Raw genomic sequence first — 20,235 nt, 5'->3', positions numbered from 1 at the left:
TTTTATAGTTCTGAATGATAATAAACCCACAGTTTCTGAAACTGTAACATCTTGAGTTATATCAAGTCTTCTCATTCAGTCCAAAGCATTCAGGGATAAGGACTGTGCCGGTCTGAAAGAGGCATATCATTGAGAAATGATAATGGAGATGATTAATGGTGTGTCCTCGGTCGGCTAAATCTCCACTTGGTAATCCTTCTGTTCCTCAATGTGTTCATGAACAATGGCTAGATTCCATGACCTGATGTAAAATATCACTGAATTCTATCTTTTTGTAGTGAATTGGAGAAGTTGAATTCAATTACTGGAGGTAAGTCTATCTTGGGTAGAAAAATTTAGCCCCAGTTTTTTATTAAACTCAGAAGTTATAAAAAAAAAAAAACCACGTAAATATATATATATAAAAAACATTATTTTCATACAAAAGTATAAGCAATCTGGAGTGGAAATCATACAGTCGTTATATAGGATAAGAGGTGGTTTCATACCCGTTATGGTGCCATGTAAAAATGTTTAGGCACTAGGCAGCTGCCTATGGCAAACTTAAAGGGATTAATAAATAAACTGTGAAGGGGTTTTACGTAAAGATAGCGCAGATCCTCTAAAAACAGTTGTGATTGGGTGAGGTTTATAAAAAATTGTTCCATTTGTTATACTGTGAAAAAGAGTAATCATAGGTCGTAGTCCAACATTGGGCAATATTCAAGAATTCAGTTTTTTGGGATATGTTATAAAATGTTATAATTTTTCCAAATTTGAGGATCAGATATCATGTGCATGAACTGTGCCTTTTTTAGATTATATTTTCTATGAGGCTTTACTGTCCCTTTAAATGACATGTAACAGAACCACAATAAAACATAATCATAAATTAGACCGGGAGAAAAGTATTTGATATTTTACAGTCATGCTTTCCTTAAGAAGCTGAATTCTTGAAGAAAAAGACCTTTGAGAGAATGTACTTGATCGCCTTTGGTTTTCCTTGATGACAGCCGATATTTTTATTCATTAAATTATATGATGTCCATTTAATTTCCTGTCTATTTTTATACATTGTAACTATGGATTTTTATTTCGTTTCGCTGAAAGCATTCTGACCTTGACAAAAAAAACACCTTCTGCGCTCCCAATCCCGTACTTCTCGTGGGCTAGCAAAGAATAAGTCATTTTTCCAGTTTAACAAACTTTCATGACTGTTTTACAAATCCGATGCCTACAGAACAGCACTATATCCTGTTTTATGTCAAATCCAATCAAACCTAACCATCCATGCGCAGAACGGAGAGAATACAGGAACCATATAGCTTGGATGTGTCAAAAGAAAGCGCAGCTGTGAAATAGTATTGTATCATGGCTCATTCTATTAATTTATTCTTTTTTACACTTCAAGAAAACTCAGTAATCCTATTATCTCACCAAAATGAACCCGTCATAAAAATACTGCACTATTGTACTTAAAAGAGCAGATTTTTTTGATCTATACATGTCTGTACATAGCTCGTCTAATACTATGCCAATGATAAATGTGGTGGGAATGGTTCTACTTTGACAACCATGGACATGCATTTGGGTGCCAACGCATGCTTACACCGTTGACTTGTGACTTATGTCATTCGCTACCTCTGATGTAGTTATTGTACATACGAAGGGGCCTCCCAGAGCTGCACCCATTGGAAATCCCACTAACCTTCCTTGTACTTTGAAACTTTACCCCCACCCCCCTCCTCACCATTACTTTCTTTGGCTACAGGAAGTCAGAGTTGAAACAATGGACAGGCAGGTTGGACTATTGGTGAATAGGCAACCATACCCAGGGAGTAGAGGTAACAAGGTAGTAACCAAAGTTCATAGTCACTTACAGCCAAGGATCTGAATAGGCACCTTCATGCGCAGTCGAAAGGGCAAGCCAAGGTTGGGTCATGGGAATACACAGCAAAGCCAAAAATTGGTACACAGGAGATCAGGAACAAAAATGAACGCAGCCAGAGTAGATGAACCAAAGTCCTTGAATGAGCAAGGCAGGACTGGATACATCAGATTAAATAGGGTTGCTAATTAGCCCCAATGCAGCACAGTCTGTAGGTGAGGTCAACGGGTGATCAGTATACATATAGGAATTCCAAGAGGCAGGTGAAATGTGAACTGATAATAAAACCAAGATCCCAGAACATGAAAATGCAGCATTATGAAAGCACCAGGTTCAAATCCCCAGTGGGGACAGGAATGACTAGAATAGGAAGACGTTTGTAGTTGGATGAATTATATAGGGTTGGGTGGATATCGATCTAGGACTGTCCCATTTCCCAGTGGCAAAATAATGGGTAGTTCCAAGCCAACTCATACTTCCAGATACAGGAAGGGATAGATGCAAATTCTAGATAAACCAAACATTATAAAGCTAAGACGATATATTTTATACAAATTACTCCATGAATCAGAATATTTCAGCACTTAAAAACAAAGCTGATCAGTCGCTCACACATTAGGCTCCTCTTCTTGATGTCACATCACGATTCTGCTGGGTAAAGTCATACAAAACATGCTTGTGTTGGTCCTTTGGCTAAACCATTGCTTCGATAAAGGTTTTAACCTCATTATTATTATTATTTATTGTTTTATATAGCGCCATCATATTCTACAACATTCAGTCCTTCACTATAGTCCAAAATATTTGCTTCCAACACATTAAACGCTAAGAAAAGTTTGAAAAACGAGTTCATAGTCACCATAGCAACTAAGATGTTTATGAAATCAGCCCCATTGCATGGTTTTTTATATGATATTTCGTTTTCTGCTCTGTATTTTCTTGCCCTATTACATTGTGAACATACTGTACCATATTTAACATTGTATGTCGTATATGCCTGTCGCATATTGTTGTGTTCTATCATTATGCTTTCATTTTCTAAGTGTTCAGACTTGGCAGTAGATGTTGTGAAGATAACGCCAGTGAGAAAATAGACACAGAAATATCAAAAGATGCACAGTAAATCAAGAATAACAAGATGCTATTTTTGTCGGCAAAAAAGAAACAAAGTGCATCATTTTTCATGAGCCTTTGTTACAATCAATGGTAATTGTCTCGCACGTCATCTTTCGGTATGACAATGGTTAATTAGATGGATTTAGATGCAACAGACTGTTTTAGTCTATTCATGACATGAATTGGTTGAGTCAGTCTGCATCTCACCGTTTAATCTACGCAGATGTACCCAGTGGAGTGTCGAGTAAGAGAACTATACATCTTCTTTATTCTGTAAATGAGATGTGAGAATGGGTGGGCTGCCAACCAAGACAGAGGCAAGAGGGTAGATAGGCTGCCTCCTGATTTGAAGAATTCAGTTATAATTAATATTATTATTTTTTTAAATCAACACCGGTCATATAGCGATAAAAGTTTGAAGACTTCTTCGTTTCTTTCTAATACGGTTCCTTATGTGTCTCAGGACCGGCCAACCTGCTTTAACCATTCTGGTGGAGTCCACTTGGTACTGCTGTGTTGGCCTACACCTAGCTGAGATTAGAAACAAAATAATGAAAACTTAACTTTTATTAATATTTCCCTAAGAAACATGGAGGGTGAAAAAAAAAGGTAAATAAATAAAATAATTCAATGGTACAGAAATAACGTTTTTGTAACAGTTACTGGTTACATTCTATCAGAAGTAATCTCATAAAAAAAGTCAATATTGTTGAGTTTTGGCAAATGGAATCTGTAGATTTGTTTTTTTCCTTTTTCCGCACTCCATGTTTCAAGTTATTCAAGTTTTAATTATTTTGTTTAACCCAACTAACCTGACTCAACTGAGGTTGTATGCCAGTGGCAGATCAAGTGACCCAGCTGCACCCTACCCGAGCAGAAAAAAGTAGTGTGCGATCGCGGATATCCAGCTGTCGGCCATACTGACGTTATCAGACAGCCACCACCTTAAAGTGCCAGGGCTGCCTTGTTACAAACAGCTTAGCCCTGGTTGTCAGTGCAACCCCTGTGACCCCTTGTTCCTGTCTCCTCACACTGATCCAGGTCTGAAGGGCTCTTTCTAAACTATTTTGAATAGGCATGGGGAGACAGAAGCATATCTGTGTCACGTTACGTCACGTGACCTCACGGGGAAACCACAGACAGCAAGCTGCAGGAGCGGTGAGAGGTAAGCAGGGGCTTATATGTGTTTGTATTTATGTATGTATGTAAGCATGGATGTGTAATTGTGTGTGAGAGCTTGGATGTGTAATTATGTGTGTGTGTGTGTGAGCATGTATGTGTACTTGTGTGTGTGAGCATGGATGTGTATGTGTGTGTGACTGGATGTGTATGTTTGTGTGCGCATGAATGTGTACGTGTGTGTGTGAGAGCATGAAGCTGTACGTGTGTGAGCATGGATGTGTAATTACGTGTGTGAGAGCATGGATGTGAACTTGTGTGTGAGCATGGATGTGTAATTGTATGTGTGAGCTTGATTGTATAATTGTGCGTGTGATCATGGATGTGTACTTGTGTGTTAGTGAGTATGAGTAAGTGTATGTAATTTGTGTAAGTGTGTTTACATATGTTATATGTTGGAGGGGGGGGCAGGGGGCAAAGAAGGCCCAGACAAGTTGTCTGGGGCAATGATGGCACAGACCAGCCCCATGGGCAATTTTAACACCAGGGCCCTGTGGTTTCTAGTTACACCCCTGAGTGCAAATGTGAGTTGGCTTTAATGAACTTTGTGATATGCCCTTTTGTCCGACCTGAGCAAGTTCTGGTTCATACTTTCATTTATGATTCGCATGCACTGACAGTTTAGTAAATAGACCCCTCTATTATTTTATATGATTCATGTAATAGATCAAAACAGGATTTAACTAAAATATGGGAAAGCCTTTCTTCCCATTGATTCAATCACATTTACCTAATATCATGTAATAAGTAAAACGCGTTTCCTTGGAAACCAATTATTCCAACATAAACAATCATTCCCTTCCATTCATTTTGCATTATATAAAAACCCGCCAAACAGTGAATTGCATGTGACATATTAATATAATTAATACACAAAATATTCCTTTGTAACAGCTCCAATTCAAAGTGCAATGTTTTATACATCGTATTTCCTTTCTTATTGAGATGTTGTCTTGGTTTTTCTCCTACACAAAAAAGGCAATTATGCATTGTACACCCACACAACCCCCATTTAAGCTAGAACAGGGTGCTCTGAGCACTGATACTCAAAAGAATAATATACAGTATATATATATATTTATATAGCTTATAAATACACACATGGCTGGACTGTAATGAAGAGGGGGCTCTGGCACGTTAAGGCCAGTGGCCGCCTGATGATATAAGTTTGGCTGCTGACGACCTGCCGCCAGAGCATGTGGTGTTGGCGGCCAGCAGCCCAACCAAGCATTTGCACAGTTTGCCAAACAGCCATTCCAGGCCTATTTATATAAACTATGATCAAACAACACCAGCGGGATACCTTTAACCCCTTCAGTCCCCTATGGACGTACCGATACGTCCAAAAAACGCATCCCAAGAATCCCCTATGGCCGTACCGGTACGTCCTGCCTGGACTCCCCCCTGACAGCAGAAGCCAACATCGCCGGGTTTCTGCTGTCCAATCTGATGTAACAGCTACCAGCATGAATTGAAGGGGTTAAAAGGCCAACCGGTCGTCTAGGGTATTAAATTCGCAGGTGATGGAGTCTTGTGGAAATGTCTACAGCTTTTATTTTCATGCAGCACAGTTTTTTTTTGTTTGTTTTTTTTTACAGAGGTTTGCAGTTTTTTCTTTTACAACAAAACAAACACAAAAGCTATAAACAAAAAGCCTGAACGCTAACTCAACACGAATAAATCTGTCTAACCGTCAGGGAAATAAGTTAACAAAAAATAAATTCACCAACCTCTTTTACTCACCGCTCTGCGGCTTAGCTCTGCTTTAAGCAAGGTCATAACACAAATCATGCGCTACTCCAGGCTTTACTCGCAAATAAACTCTAGTAAAATCAAACAATGTAAAAAAAAATCAAGCTTTACCCATCCTTTCAGGTCATCTACTCTAGGTATGCATCGAATTTAGAGATTTATGAAAATCATCACCTAATCTAGCATTAGAACTTGCTTTCATTTACTATAAGCATTACTGCCTCCCCCTCTCCTTGCATTTGGGCCACGTGTTTAATAATAATCCCCATTTTCCCCATCCTTATCCACCAGCGTCCGCAACGTTGCCCTTAAAGTTTTGTTAAACCTGTGAACCAAACCAGGATGATACCTGGGGATGATAAATGGAGGCTCTTGGTGGTTTAATATTAAGTTTACAAAATTCCTTCATCAAGCGTGACATAAATGGGGTGCTCTGGTCCGTAAGCACATCCCTAGGAATCCCTACTTGGCTAAACATAAACATAATTTCTTTAGCTATGTTCTTGGCAGAGGTATTTCGTAAGGGTACTGCGTTAGGATAGGGGGTAGCATAGCCCATAACTACTGTATATATTGATGTTGCCATGGTAACTCCTTGAGGCTGAGGACATATGGGGGGTACGTTTGGGAGGTGGGCCATGACGGATTCATGGGGAGACTTTTTGCTTGCCCAGTCCCCTATTGTGTCCTAACCAGACTTCTATAGGCTAACCGGTTATGAGGGCTCTACATAGCCAGAAATGCTCCGTGCTCCTGACCGGGACAAACATAGAAACGAAGGATTACAGCGCTTTTTGGAGGGGGTCAGGAGCTTTTTTTCATCTGGGGGAAATCGATTCACCCTGGAACTCCTCACTGGGTACTTTTCCATCTACACCTGGTAATTCTGTAGAGGTCTTGGACTAGAGACGAGCTATCAAATAACACCCTGGTTGTGGGCGAGCTCCCTTGGGGGACCTAGAGTAGAATGGTTTATGTGCTCAAACACACCACAAAGGGATACCTCAAAAAGACAGACAGCATGATCCTCTAGATAATTTATTTTCCTGGAGAAGAACTCTTGTGAAAAAGTCCACAGCTTTTATTTTCATCGTTACACAGGTTGGTAGTTTTTTTTTAGAACAAAACACAAATCTGATCTTGCATTACTCTACGCTGGGCCTTAAGGCAGAAGTGAGAGGGTAGAGATAATAGCAAAAAAAATATATATTTTTTTTTTTAACCCGCAGACATTCTACCCATAATGTAAATTATAAATTATTTTAAGCCTATAGAACTGTCAGCTTTTCATGCATTTTTTATATATTTAAGATTTCTGAGGCTCCATCTGCCAAATATTGAGTCATCTGGATATAAAACTTTTAATTCCTTTATTTTTTTTTTTTTAAAGAGTACAGTTCGTTCTTTTTTTAGGTAGTCATAAAAAAGGACCTTGAAGCTTCTGGAAGCCCTACTATTTCAAAGAAACAATTATAACCCTGCCAAAACAATTAATACCCTGTGATTTTCTACAATACAAGGTACCATGGTCTAATGCTTGGTGAAGAACATACATTATCTGTAAATGGAACCAGATTGCCAGCCTTGCATGACCATGCTAAAAATTATTAATTACAGAAAAATTGGGGTTTCACTAACAAAACAGTTTTTTGTAGTTTTGTTTAGTATTTCTTTTAGTTTCGGAGAGGTATTATTGCTATAAAGAAACCCAAATTCTGTAACCCTCCAAGTTAAGTAATACTAGACATGCATATTTTCACATCAAAACAGTTCCTTTTGTATTGGTGGTTAACTGGTTAACTGGGGTATGAGATGTTTGGAATGTTTTTTTTTTTCACTTTTTTTTTTTTTTTTTTTTTTTTTAGCCTTTTTGGTCAGACATCATCTTGAGGTCCAGGGGTCTCTCTTGTAACTGTAGAGTATCCCTGCTAATGTCTGGTGATATGACTGAGGTCCCTTTAAATATGTTTTTGTTTTTAACTTTTTTTTATATTTTAACATTTTTTTTTTAATTAATGTTTTATTTTGAAAGGGAGAAATGTTGATTTCCCCTCTTTTCACTGTGATCAGCGCGCAGGGCTCTGTAACTCTGCTTTCTTGATTGCTCCATATTATAGACAGAGTATCCATCACAGTATCAAAGAGAACATTATAACAAAAGGGAGCATAAATAATATTAAATGCATGTAAATTAATTCTTAAAACGATTGAACAGAAAATAAGGTAAGCGCAATGGGTGATTGAAACGGAAACTAATGGTGTCGGGTTTATTTTGTCTTCATGGAGAATTAAGGGCTATTGGTACTACAGAAGAAATCCTCTTTCTTAATATGAAAGAGTGTTTCATCACTGAACTTGGCAATAGATATTCAAGAAAAAACTGGTCAGCCATAGATGGCCTTTAATTATTCATTCAGGAATGTCAAAGACTTCTGTTCAGTCATACAGAAGTCATCAGCGTCTATTAATTTGACTAGTTCAGAATCATTTGGCATATTTATGATGCAGTCTGGATGAGCAATGCTTTGTGTTGGCAGTTTCTTCTGCATGGAAGAACAAGTTGGACAAAAGTCCAAGTCACAGATCTACTAAAGCCAATTAAAACAAGCAATCCTAAAAATGAAATGGAACTGTATGCAAGGTTGGGAGTTACGGTACTCCTGCCCTCTGCTACATTAAATTTAAAAAATATCGAAAAAATATAATTAAAGAAAAAAATTAAACTGGGGTCCCTGGAACCCCTTAATAACCAAGGGGGGTTGATGATTGCCTTCCTCCCTTATCCCACCCTGTGAGTGATGAGACCTTTTATACTAACCCCCCTCTCACCTATCCCCTAATCCCCAAGCTGTGCCTTTCTCTACCCCCTATCCTGTACCTAGTGGAATGAGGGAGTTAAAGTTAAATATATCACCTTTGGGGGTCATCTGTGCCAAGCGACCCTCACCACCCCTCCTCGATTAATAGGAGACACCAGTTTAATTAAAAAAAATATATAGTTCTTGTAGTAAGGTAGGGATCCTACTTTTCAAGTTTCAGGCAAGGACATGAGAGTTACATTGAATTACAACTATAGTTGAGTCTAGCTTACCCTTGACTGGCCACTCATCTTCTTAGTGAATAAACACAAGAGAGTCATATCTTTTAATGATACAGTATTTTTTTCTTTCTTTCTATATTAGGTAATATGGTATCAGATGACTGTAGGTCTTTCTTTTTTGTAATCTCTTGAAAAATAAATGAATCCAATCCAGAAAATGAATACATAAAATAAAATTAATTAGATAATTTAAGATATAACAAAGAATGTATTCAATATGCAGAGATGGTAAAACGCTCTGCTTATTTTCTAGAAACCATTTAAATGATTAGAAATGTGTGTGTACTTTTCAGGTTAGACATTATTTTTTCCTGAAAAGCCCAATTTGCCTGAAAGCAAAACAAGCAATTTGCTTGGCAACAAGCACTTGTTTTTTTTGTTGAAAAATCAATTTAAAATATATTAAATATCCTGTATTGATTTTTAGTAAAAACAAGCATCTGCTTTCCGCAAAAAAGGTCCAGTGAAGATCACTTGCAGAGTGGAAACTCACGGCCGGTGCTTTCATCTTTCTTTCCAGCTGAGAACCTGCTACAAATACAGACTAATGTGTACCTTAAAAAATACGCTCAATTTAAATAAATCAACTGGATCTACGACTTTCAAAAATCCTACATAAATAAATCAAATAATTTTGTATATATATTATAAAACCTACAAAGTAACGTACATGCCTGGGAAATTCCCGGGCTCCGGCTACCCGGAGCCTTCCCTTGCGGGATGCAGCCAGGACCGCCCACTGATGTCAGAGGGCGATCCCGTGATGTCGGTGGGAGTTCCCACTGACATCAGTGGGAGGTCCCCTGACACTAGTGGGAGTTGCAGCTGACGTCAGGGGCGTTCCTGCTGACTGTAGCGGGAAACACCTCCATTTAAAGGAAAAATGGACGGGAAGCAGGGCATGTCAAGACCCCGCTCCCGCGACCCGGAGGATTGGGTTCTTGACCTGGAGAGTTCCCAAGTATGATAATTTAGCTCTCTCCTATTGTTATGTTGCTGATGATTGTTTGTATGTATGTATTGTTTTGTTGTTGATTGATTCAGGCAGCCTTGCAAGGGTGGGGTGCGGTGAATGAAGATAACTACAGGAATTAGAGCTAATTTACCAGGCCATTGGATCAGTGTATTTAATCTTGGGGTAAAAGAGCGGCATTTTCCACCACCCAGTCCCCATTCTTCTGCCCTTATTTCATCTCTTGCTGGATGCGGCCAGGACTACCCGCTGACGGGGAAAATTGGCAGAGAGCGGGGCCTATCAGGTGACCTGGACGATTCCGGTGTTGACCCAGAGAAGCAGCGCTTCTCCCGTGGTCTCGGGACGAAACCCAAAGAGTTCCCAGGTATGCACATAAGTTTCAAGAAATTAACTATTATGCCAAATATCCTAAAACTGTTTTACAAGCTATAGGAAGTTTACAGAGCATGGGCAGCTATGAGGTTCCTGAAAGACAAGACCAAGGACCAAGGTTTGAGTCTTTGCATCGGAAAAAATGGGCAGACTAAATGGGCCGTATGGTTCTTATCTGCCGTCACATTCTACATTTCTAGCTATTAATAAATAAGCCTAGTTACGGCAAAATCTGTGAGGGTTCCCCCAGAAGTGAGCTCCAAGGCTAGCTTCAAAGACACAGCCTATGTTTAATACAATACTATTTCAATAAACAACCTTTCAACACATTCTCTCTCTCTCTCGCCTCTAATTTGCATGCCCTTACCCTGAACATGCAGGATTATGTTGAAGAGAGTATCTGAACTGCAAATAATAGAACTTAAAATAATATAATTACTTTATTCCGAAAATAAGACTATAATAAGTAGATAATGGACAAAAGTGTAGCCTTTGTGCTGTGCAAAGTAATCATTTATTGTTGAATTTATTTATCCTTTACAAAACGTACCTAAAGTAGAAACAAGGATATAAAAACACTACTTAAAATAGTTTTACTCCGGTGAATGACTTTATACCGGCGCAGTGTGATATTTTGTGGGAACGCAAAAGCAATTTGCATAATAGTCGACTTTTCTGTGTAAGATCAAAGGAATCGAGTTTATGGAGCCTGAAATGACAAACCTTGTGCTCTTCAGATAATTGCTTTAAGTAGGAAAATTTCAAGCATGGAATGGAAAATACATATCAAAGAAATTGTTTAAAGGGTTTCATGTATTTTATCTGACAGCCTGGCGTGTTATCCCTTCTGCTCCAACGGTGAAATATCGTCAGTCACAAGGCTTTCCAGGATTTGATTGAAAGAACTGTATTTAAACCTTTTTCCTGAAGACTGAATAATATATCATTACATTCTGACTGATCTACTAAAAAACATTCTTTAAGCGTGTACTTTTATGTGTATATTTAGGGAGGGCCAGCGTAATGGTTTTCTTTTTCCTTATTTATTTATAAAAGACCCAATGGCGTTTCATAGATTGATATAAGCAATTATTTCCAGAATTATTTTGCCTCCCCATTAAGAAATTTAGGCCTAAACTGGCCGTTTGGCACCCGGGATCCATACTCATTCAGAATATCTCTCCAGAGACAGAGCAGTATATGTACGTCGTTAGTCGGCTGCTGGCTTTAAAGTGCCAGGGCCGCCTTGTCGTCCCCAGTGAGGAAGGTGATTATGAGAGCCCCCAAAGATCACCAGGCCAACAAAACCTAAACTCCTCCACCCGCAATCCCTGAAGGGATAAGCAGCCCCTCAAAGTAACATTTTAGCACATTTCACTTCCAAATAATCCAGCTTCACTTCAACCTTGCTTTCGAATAAATTATCGACTAAATGGTGCGACCAGAGAGGATATCAGTTTTTTGATTGTATCACTACCTATTACAAAATGGTCCAATAGGCAATAATACTACTGATACAAGTTTAGTATTTTGCAGAACAATCCTGATGGTTACCATGACACTTAGTAGAAACACACACCTATTACAACTCGAATCTATATTTGCTAAGGAAAACGTATCAGGATTTAGTTTAACACACACAGGACTCAAATAAAACATTGATAACCGTCACAGAGTTCCAGAGAATTTGAGTCTATTCACTAAAAAGTCAAGTTACAGATATGACTTGAATGAGGTTGCTTGCCTTGGACTGACATGTGAGTTGTTTTAAAAAAAAAAACATGAAAGTGCCTACAGCATACATTTTTAAGAGCTTCAGGTGAGGACATGCCAAAATACATTTACAGAAAGGGACTTCATAGAAAGCCCATAAAGGAGTATAGAAAGGATCCAGTCTTTATGTAAATGCATCTTAGTAACCTGCCTAGCACGATGTATAGATTTTTTTTCTCCATTTCTATCTACTTAATCAAGACAGAACGGTGACTGAGAGGCACTATTAAACTAACATTTTTTCAGCCATAAGAATATTTGTTTTGAAGGCTTAAAGAGATGACGGAATTTAGCATCAAATTACAAACAATACGGAATATCGGAACTCAGTGTAAGACAATTTCCCTCCAGCCAAAGATGTTATTTGCAACCTGCAGGACTACGTTGCTTATAAACCAAGCTTATTTTATCAGTAGAACAGCGAGATCCATTTCCACAAAATATTCAAGCTGTGCTTAAAAAATCTTGCTAAATCCATAATATTATGCAAAAAAAACCATGCTTTTTTATATCTCTTTCTACTTTTTTTATGGAAATTAAGTAATTAAATACATTTCTACATAGAAGAAGATAATTATATACAATAATTTCCAGAGCTATTTATCATTTAATTACTCTTAAATACGGATAGCTAAAAGGTCAGTTTTCTTAATCAATTAAAAAAAAAAACTTTTCATTCTATATTTTTTTTTTCTGCCAGCTGTAAAAATTCATACAGACTATAGTATGTTCTATGTGTTTTTGCATTAAATATAATGGAAAAGGTCCTTACATCTCCTATACCCAACTCTGTTAAGGCTATTACAACATTTTAAGGGGCTACTACACTTTTTAAAAATAGTTTTTTTTTTTACAGTACTCTGGAATTTTTCTCTAGGTTCTCTGGGGCGTCTACTAGTAAACAATGAATCGTCACCACTATCAAACCTCAGAACATTTTAAAAGGACACTTTGTTCAAAGGGGTGTGGTTAGAGGCGTGGCTAGGGGTGGGGCTTTCCCATGTTTTTTATATGACTTTGTGACCTATTGATAGCGATGTACCTGATTTGGTGGAATAATAATGTATTTCATGTTTTTTTGATGTTTCTATCAACATATTTGTGATGCTTGGGGCTGTAGAACACTGTTATACATTCTTCTGAGATTCTGAGAAATAAAGAACACCAGGGAAGGAATGGATTTGGGTCCCACTGGTAGAAACACCTTGTTTTGTAACACATTCTAATATATTTCAATAACTTTCCCTTCTTTCAGATAGATGAGTAGGTTAACTGTAAGCTCTCTTGTGCAGAGATCAACCAAATACGTTTCTTGCGCGATAAGGACTGAGTTGAGCCTGGATATTGCATAGTTAATTCTGTAAGATTTTAATACAAAGGTAAGGTTTCTCATACCCCAACGTTCATTAAATTAAACCAATTTTGTTGGGTTGGTTTTTTCAGATGTTCAGTCCTAATAATATTTCATTCACATTTTGGGCTGACATTGAAATTTTTATATTTTTTTATCTTTTTATATCATCCTGAGTGCGATTCCTCCTTGTTTTTTTGTTTTTTTTTTAATTGAGTTCTGTATCATAAATACTTATTTTGAAAAATGAAAAAAAAAAATTTAAATCTGGTTTTATGTTAATAGGTTTGTCACACAGAAATTAGCCTGTTTGGTAAGAAACCCATATTTTGGAGCAATAGGAATATTGAGTATTGAAGAAAATGTTGTTTTGTATGAAAATATGTCCAATAAATATCATAAACCCAAAACTGGGATTTTTAACAGAGGTATTTTATGACAGTGATGCATCATCTTACCATTTTTGATATTAAAGGTTAGGAATTACCCTACACTCGACGTTGGATGCATGAAATATTGCTTGGCATTTCCAGCATCTTGAAATGTCATATAAATTGCTGACTTTTCTGGAATCTTTTCAAAAACCTGAAATTCTGGTATAAAACTACTACTAAAGCAACTACTAAAAAAATAATGTAAAAAAAGTATTTAAAGAAACAGTACTCACCCCCCCCAAAAAACCAAGTCCTCTAGTCATTAAATTAAGCAAATATAGAGATTTTAGATTCAAAAGTAAGCGTATAAAATATTGTGTAGCATTTGAGAAAGTTCATCATCATACATTGACTTTTTTATTCTCCTAAAATCCATAGTCAACCCTCAAATAAATCCGTTAAGATAGCAATAATTTTTTACATTTTGTCAAATACTATATTCTTGTTCTGTCTGTATGTTTGAAGTGATATTTTTCTATATTCTTTTGTATTATAAATAATCGAAAAATCCCCAAAAATTAATAAATTATTATTATTATTAGAAGCTAAATAACAATTAGAAAAAAATCTTTTTTTTATTTACATTAAGCAGTATATGTATATATATATATAAATATATATATAAATATATATATATATAAAATATATATATATATAAAATATATATATATATATATAATATATATATATATATATATATATTATATGTATAAATATGTGTGCGTGTGTGTTTGATTTGCTGTATAGCTTTCGTTAACAAATGTTCATGGCGCTAAAAAGATGACATGAAAATAATGTAGTACTAATTAGACTTGTGCATTCGTCTTCGGGCGAACATGAAAACGAGCACGAAGAGGCCGTTTTTTTGTTCGTTCCGAAGGAACGTAGAACAGAATACAGTGCCGGCAAACCGTAGGCGAAGACGAAGACTCACAATCACGAAGAATCGAAGATTCTTCGTGATCGTCTTCGTTTTTGCCGCGCAACCGCCAAAATTTCAAACAGGAGTGAGCTGATCCTCGTCTGTCCAATCAGCTCACTCTTGTGACGTAACGCTAAGGGTCTCGTCCAATGCCTGTGCTGCTGTTTTTTGAATTCTGAAGGCGCCTTTATAAGACCAGAGCTTGCCTGAGAGATCCATTCATTTTTCGCTGTGACTGCTTTGGCAACACTGCTGTGCTGCATCCGAGCGTTACAGAGAGAGATTGTTCTGTTCTGTGTGAGACTGGTAAGCCTTTCTCACAGTGTACTTCATCCTCACTTCAGTGCTACTTAATATAATTAATTTAATAATAATAATTTGATTAATTTAATTTTTTTAAAATTAATTTGTCATCAACTTTAGTGTAAGTGCTGTTGAGTTGACAGTGCACCCAGTGCCTCAGTGGCACTGGGGTGCCCTTGCCCTGGGCTGGCACTAGTGCCTATTGCCTGTCCTGCTTAAATAAATTAAATAGAATTTATAAATTACAATTTAATAGAATCTATAATTTAATAGTTCATTATAATATTATATATATATATATATTTGTCAGTCATATATATATATATACTATAGTATACTAGTGTAGAGTGTACTGTAGACATTCATCTACTAGTGTCTAATTTAAAATCAGTAATATTAATTAATATAATTAATAATTGAATTCATTATAAAATATATATATTTGTCAGTTATAGTTAGTAATAGTATACTAGTGTAGAGTGTACTGTAGACATTCAGAACATCTACTAGTGTCTAATCTAAAATCAGTAATATCAATAATTCTCTAATTCTTTCTTATCTTAATAGTTAATTAAATTAGCTATAAATAAAAGTAATAATATTAATTAATTACTACTAGCGTATAGTTCAGCTAATCTTATTAGTACTGGTGCTGCAGCTCTATAGTTTGTGCTTTGTTTTAGCAACAGTAAGAGACCAAGTCAATTTTTCTTAATTAATCTTTCATTTTATTTCATTTGTTTTGCTCACCTCAGTCCATCAGTGAAGTGAACTTGTTGGGCTAGTGAGTGCAGCCGCATAAGTGCTGTGTTTTTTTTTGATCAGCAAGCAGTGACGTTAACTGTTTTGCAAAGATTTTCTCATTTATTTTACATTTTATTTCAATTTTATTAAAAGTACCCTTAGTGTTTTGCTCACCTCAGTCCATCAGTGAAGTGAACTTGTTGGGCTAGTGAGTGCAGCAAGCAGTGAAGATAACTGTTTTGCTGTGACATTTTATTTTATTTCTAATTCTTTTCAAGAAAAATTGACTGTGACGAGCTGTACTAAGCAAAGCTTCAAGCTACTAGCTGTAGTACTAAAATAATTCTAATCTTCTTTAATCTTAATCTATAATATATTATAAATAATAATATTCTAATTCATAATCTATAATATAAGTAATTCTAATTCTAAATTCTAATTCATAATCTATATTCTTCTATCTATAATACATAATATATAAGTAAATTAGTTCTAATCTATTAATATTATATAACTTAATATTAATTAATAAATCATATACTGAATCTGATTTAACCTCACTTTAGCTTAGTGGGTTTGAGAGCGTCTGCCTAGAGGTAGACTTATAGTAAGGAAATATAGCTTTAGGCTAGCATAGTAGTAGGCTAAGCTCTTAGGCCCGTGTAAATTCAAATTAAAAATAAAATACTGCTAGTTATTAAATAGTTAATCTTGAGTTAATAATTTAAATAACTTTAGGATTTTGGCAGATTGCACACAGCACAGTGCAGTAGTGCATAGTTTTACTTTTTAAGCAGTAGCACTGAAGAGAACTTCCTCTAATTTTTTTGTCTTTAATTCGTTTTTCCTTTTTTTTATTTTTATTTTTTTATTTTTTTTTTATAGTTTTTTAAACACTACACTACACTACACTACACTACACTACACACACAACACAAAATTTGAAATGGATCCTCCTTTTGGGACTAAGGAGGGACAAGCTCCATCTACCACCACCACCACCAGCACCACCACCAGCACCACCACCAGTTCTAAGATGCAGCCTTTGCGTCAGTCTAGTCGGCCAAGTAGGCCAAGCTCTCGCTTATCATTTGGGGAAGCATTGCTTGAAGGATCATCAAGTAAAGGAAAGGCACCAAAAGCAGGCAGTAGTAGTGCGGCTAGGCCCACAAGCTCTATGGTTTTTTACGGAAAGCCTAAAGCACCAGAAGCACGTTCAAAGTTAAAGGGTAGCACAAGTAGTACCAGCCCAGTGACTAAAAAGAAGTGCCTTTTGCCCCAAGCAGCATCTTCCCCATCCACCAGCAGCATGCAAGGTACCAAGCAGAGCCAAATTAGCAGCAAGACTCAGAGGGGTCCCAAACCAAAGCGATCTCATTCCTTTGTAGGGAAAACCACCACCACCACCCCCACCTCTACCGCCTCTACCACCACTAGTGCTGCGCCTACTGTTCCCACTGGTACCGCCACGCCATGTCCTCCTAGTACCTCTAGCAAGCCACCAAGTCCTTACAAAATTTTTGTAAAGACAGTTAGAGAGAGGGCTACACATAGTGGAACTCCACCTAGCGAGGTAGCAGAGGAGCCTGAGACTGAGAGGCCAAGTGCAGAGTCTATTCTTCCTGCTCGCACTACTACTAGTCACGAGTCTCACGACGATATCAGTCTTAGCTCCAGCCTAGCAGGAATTCCATTCGATCTGGCTAATGAAGAGCTAGACTATGAGCCAGAGGAAGTAGAGGAGATGAGTGGTCAGGAATCAGATTCCTCAGGGAGCAGTGTCCAAATGACTAGTGCACAATTTTCCCCTGAGCCTCCACCTTCTCCGCTACGATCATCACCATCACCACCACCAGCAGCAGCAGCAAAACCTAGCAAATCTAAAGCAATTAGCAGTCCCACTATGGCCAGTACTGTTACCACCAGTCCCACCACCACTAGTTCTGCCTCTGTTCATCCACCCCGAGCAGTAAGAGCAGCACCCAAGGCACACTCCAAGGCTATGCGCGCCCCAATTTGGGAGCACTTTGAAAATGTTGAAGAAGGGCGCTATGGAAAGTGCAAACATTGTGGGAAGCTAATAAGCAGAGGGAAAGTGTCTGGCCATTTTACCAGTGCTAGCATGAAGCATCACCTCAGCACTCAACACAACGCTGTGCTATTGGGGAAAGATGCAGAGGTAAAACTTAGTGCAGGCAGCATAGCTGGTGGCCGTGGAAAAACCCCAACAGCTTCTTCTTCTGAGCCAATAGCAGCAGCAGCAGCAGCAGCAGCAACTAGTGCTGGCAGCCAGAGACCAAGGCAGGTTGGAGCACTGCATGCCCAGCCCACCCTGGAAGAATTTGGGGCATTCCACTCCAAGAGAACGATGCCCAAACAGCAGGCCAATAAAGTAACGCGACTTATTGGTCAGTTCATTGCTGTTGGAGGGGCATCCTTCTCCATGATTGAAGGGGAGCCTTTCAAACAATTGATGGCGGCTGTGGCTCCACAATACACAGTTCCGTCACGTTCCACTTTCAGCAGGAACATTGTCCCCTCGCTGTATCGGTCCTGTGTTGCAGCAGTGAAAGAGGAGCTTTCCAAGGCTGCTGGTCAGTGTGTTCATTTCACTACAGATTTGTGGAGTGCACCTAGCGCCCAGCATGCCTTTCTTTCTTTGACAGCACACTGGTGGCAGCCCGGTGTGTCTAAGGAAGTTGCTGCAGCAGGCTACCGATCATTCCTTCTCCATGCAGAAGTGATGGATGAAAAGCACACTTCCCAAAATATTCTGCATGCGATTAGGAAAATGTTTAGCCTTTGGGTGGGAGCAGAGGCGGGCACCAATGTTGAAGTTGGTTTTGTGGTAACTGACGGAGGTGCCAATATGGTGAAAGCGCTGCGAGATGGTCATATTGTTGGTGTGCGCTGTGCAGCCCACATCATCCATCTTGTAGTGAAGGCAGCAATGTCAGAAGGAACTAATGTGGCAGCAGTAGTTCTGTCCCGCTGCAGAAAGATCGCTGGGCACTTTCACCATAGTGTTAAGGCTAGCCAACTTTTGAGGGAAGAGCAAGAGAGGTCAGGTCTTCCCGTACACTGCCTACGTCAGGATGTCAGTACACGGTGGAACTCCACGTTAGACATGCTAGAGAGGATTTTGGAGCAGCAGAGGGCAATCCATAATCTTGCCTCAGAGCACAATATAGGGATTACCTCTCCATTGAATAGGGAGGATTGGACAGTGATCGCCCAGCTAGTGGCAGTCCTTAAACCATTCAGGGATGCCACAGAAAATTTAAGCTCAAACACTGCCAGTCTGGCCCAGGTAATCCCAGTGTTCTCCCATCTAGGCAGCAAGATGGATGTGTTCCTTGGAAACCGTGAGGCTGTTCAAGGTGGCACTCTACATCCTGACGTAGCAGCCATAGTCAGGAAGCTGAAGGATCTGCTAAAAGTACACCTTCGCAAGCGAATGGAAGAGAGTCCCGAAATGATGCTAGCGTGCCTTTGTGATCCAAGAATTAAGGGAAAGCTAGCTTTGAAATTCAATGTTCTCAGTAGCTACCGGGAGCAATTGGTCAACAAGGTGCGTGACTGGCAGCGTAAAATGGGAATGCTGTCCGAGGAGGGTGAGGTGCAGGAGGAGGAAGAGATGATGTGGTCTGCTACCCCTAGCAGCAGCATCAGCAGCAGTGCCACAAGCAGCACAACACAGCTGAGTGGAGCAGCTGCGTTTTGGGAAGAGGCACTTGGCAGTATAGTTGGACCATCTGACAGAGCTAGCAGCAGAAAGGAGAGTAGTGCTGCTGAAATGGTCAAACTTTACCTCTGTGAAGTTCCTTCTGCTCCTAATGTTGATCCTCTTAGCTACTGGGATGAAAAGAAGAGTGTGTGGCCTGCACTCTCATGGGTTGCGCAGCAGCTTCTATCATGTCCGCCAACCACTGTTCAAAGTGAGCGCGTGTTTTCTATGACTGGAAACATACTGAGTCCACAGCGCTCACGCATGGCACCTCATCTGATGGAGCAGATTGCCTTTCTTAAATTCAATCTGCCCAAATTGGGTTACCCAGCTCTTAGCTTGGAAAGTTAAATTTTTTCTCTCTAATGTTTAAGGTAGTTTCTCCCCCTGGTTGCACTTGCTGCGGTGTGGCAATGCCTGCTACCTCCGCTGGTGTAGCCAATTTACGCTAGGGCCTAGTGTCTGAGCTCTGTAAGTCCGCTCCCAAACGCCTAGGACTGACAGTCTTTGGATGCTTTGCCCTGGGGTGAAACAGGTGAGTGGGTCGTCAATTGCCCACTCATTCACCTTTTTCCGTTTCCAACGCTGCTGCTGGTGGTGGTGCCAGTATCTTTTGCCA

At 38.7% G+C, this 20,235-nt stretch overlaps 1 protein-coding gene across 4 annotated transcripts in view; it reads right to left on the bottom strand.

The window, feature by feature from the left end:
* The window catches only part of GRM5 (glutamate metabotropic receptor 5), a 132,046-nt gene that overhangs the window by 81,128 nt on the left and 30,683 nt on the right, over positions 1–20,235 (bottom strand). The gene's annotated exons all lie outside the window — the stretch shown is intronic.

The sequence above is a fragment of the Spea bombifrons genome, chromosome 2 (genome assembly GCF_027358695.1).
Source record: "Spea bombifrons isolate aSpeBom1 chromosome 2, aSpeBom1.2.pri, whole genome shotgun sequence".
In the NCBI taxonomy this organism is placed as follows: Eukaryota; Metazoa; Chordata; class Amphibia; order Anura; family Pelobatidae; genus Spea; species Spea bombifrons.
The sequence above is the reverse complement of the archived record's forward strand: the minus strand, read 5'-3'. Positions and strand labels throughout refer to the sequence as shown.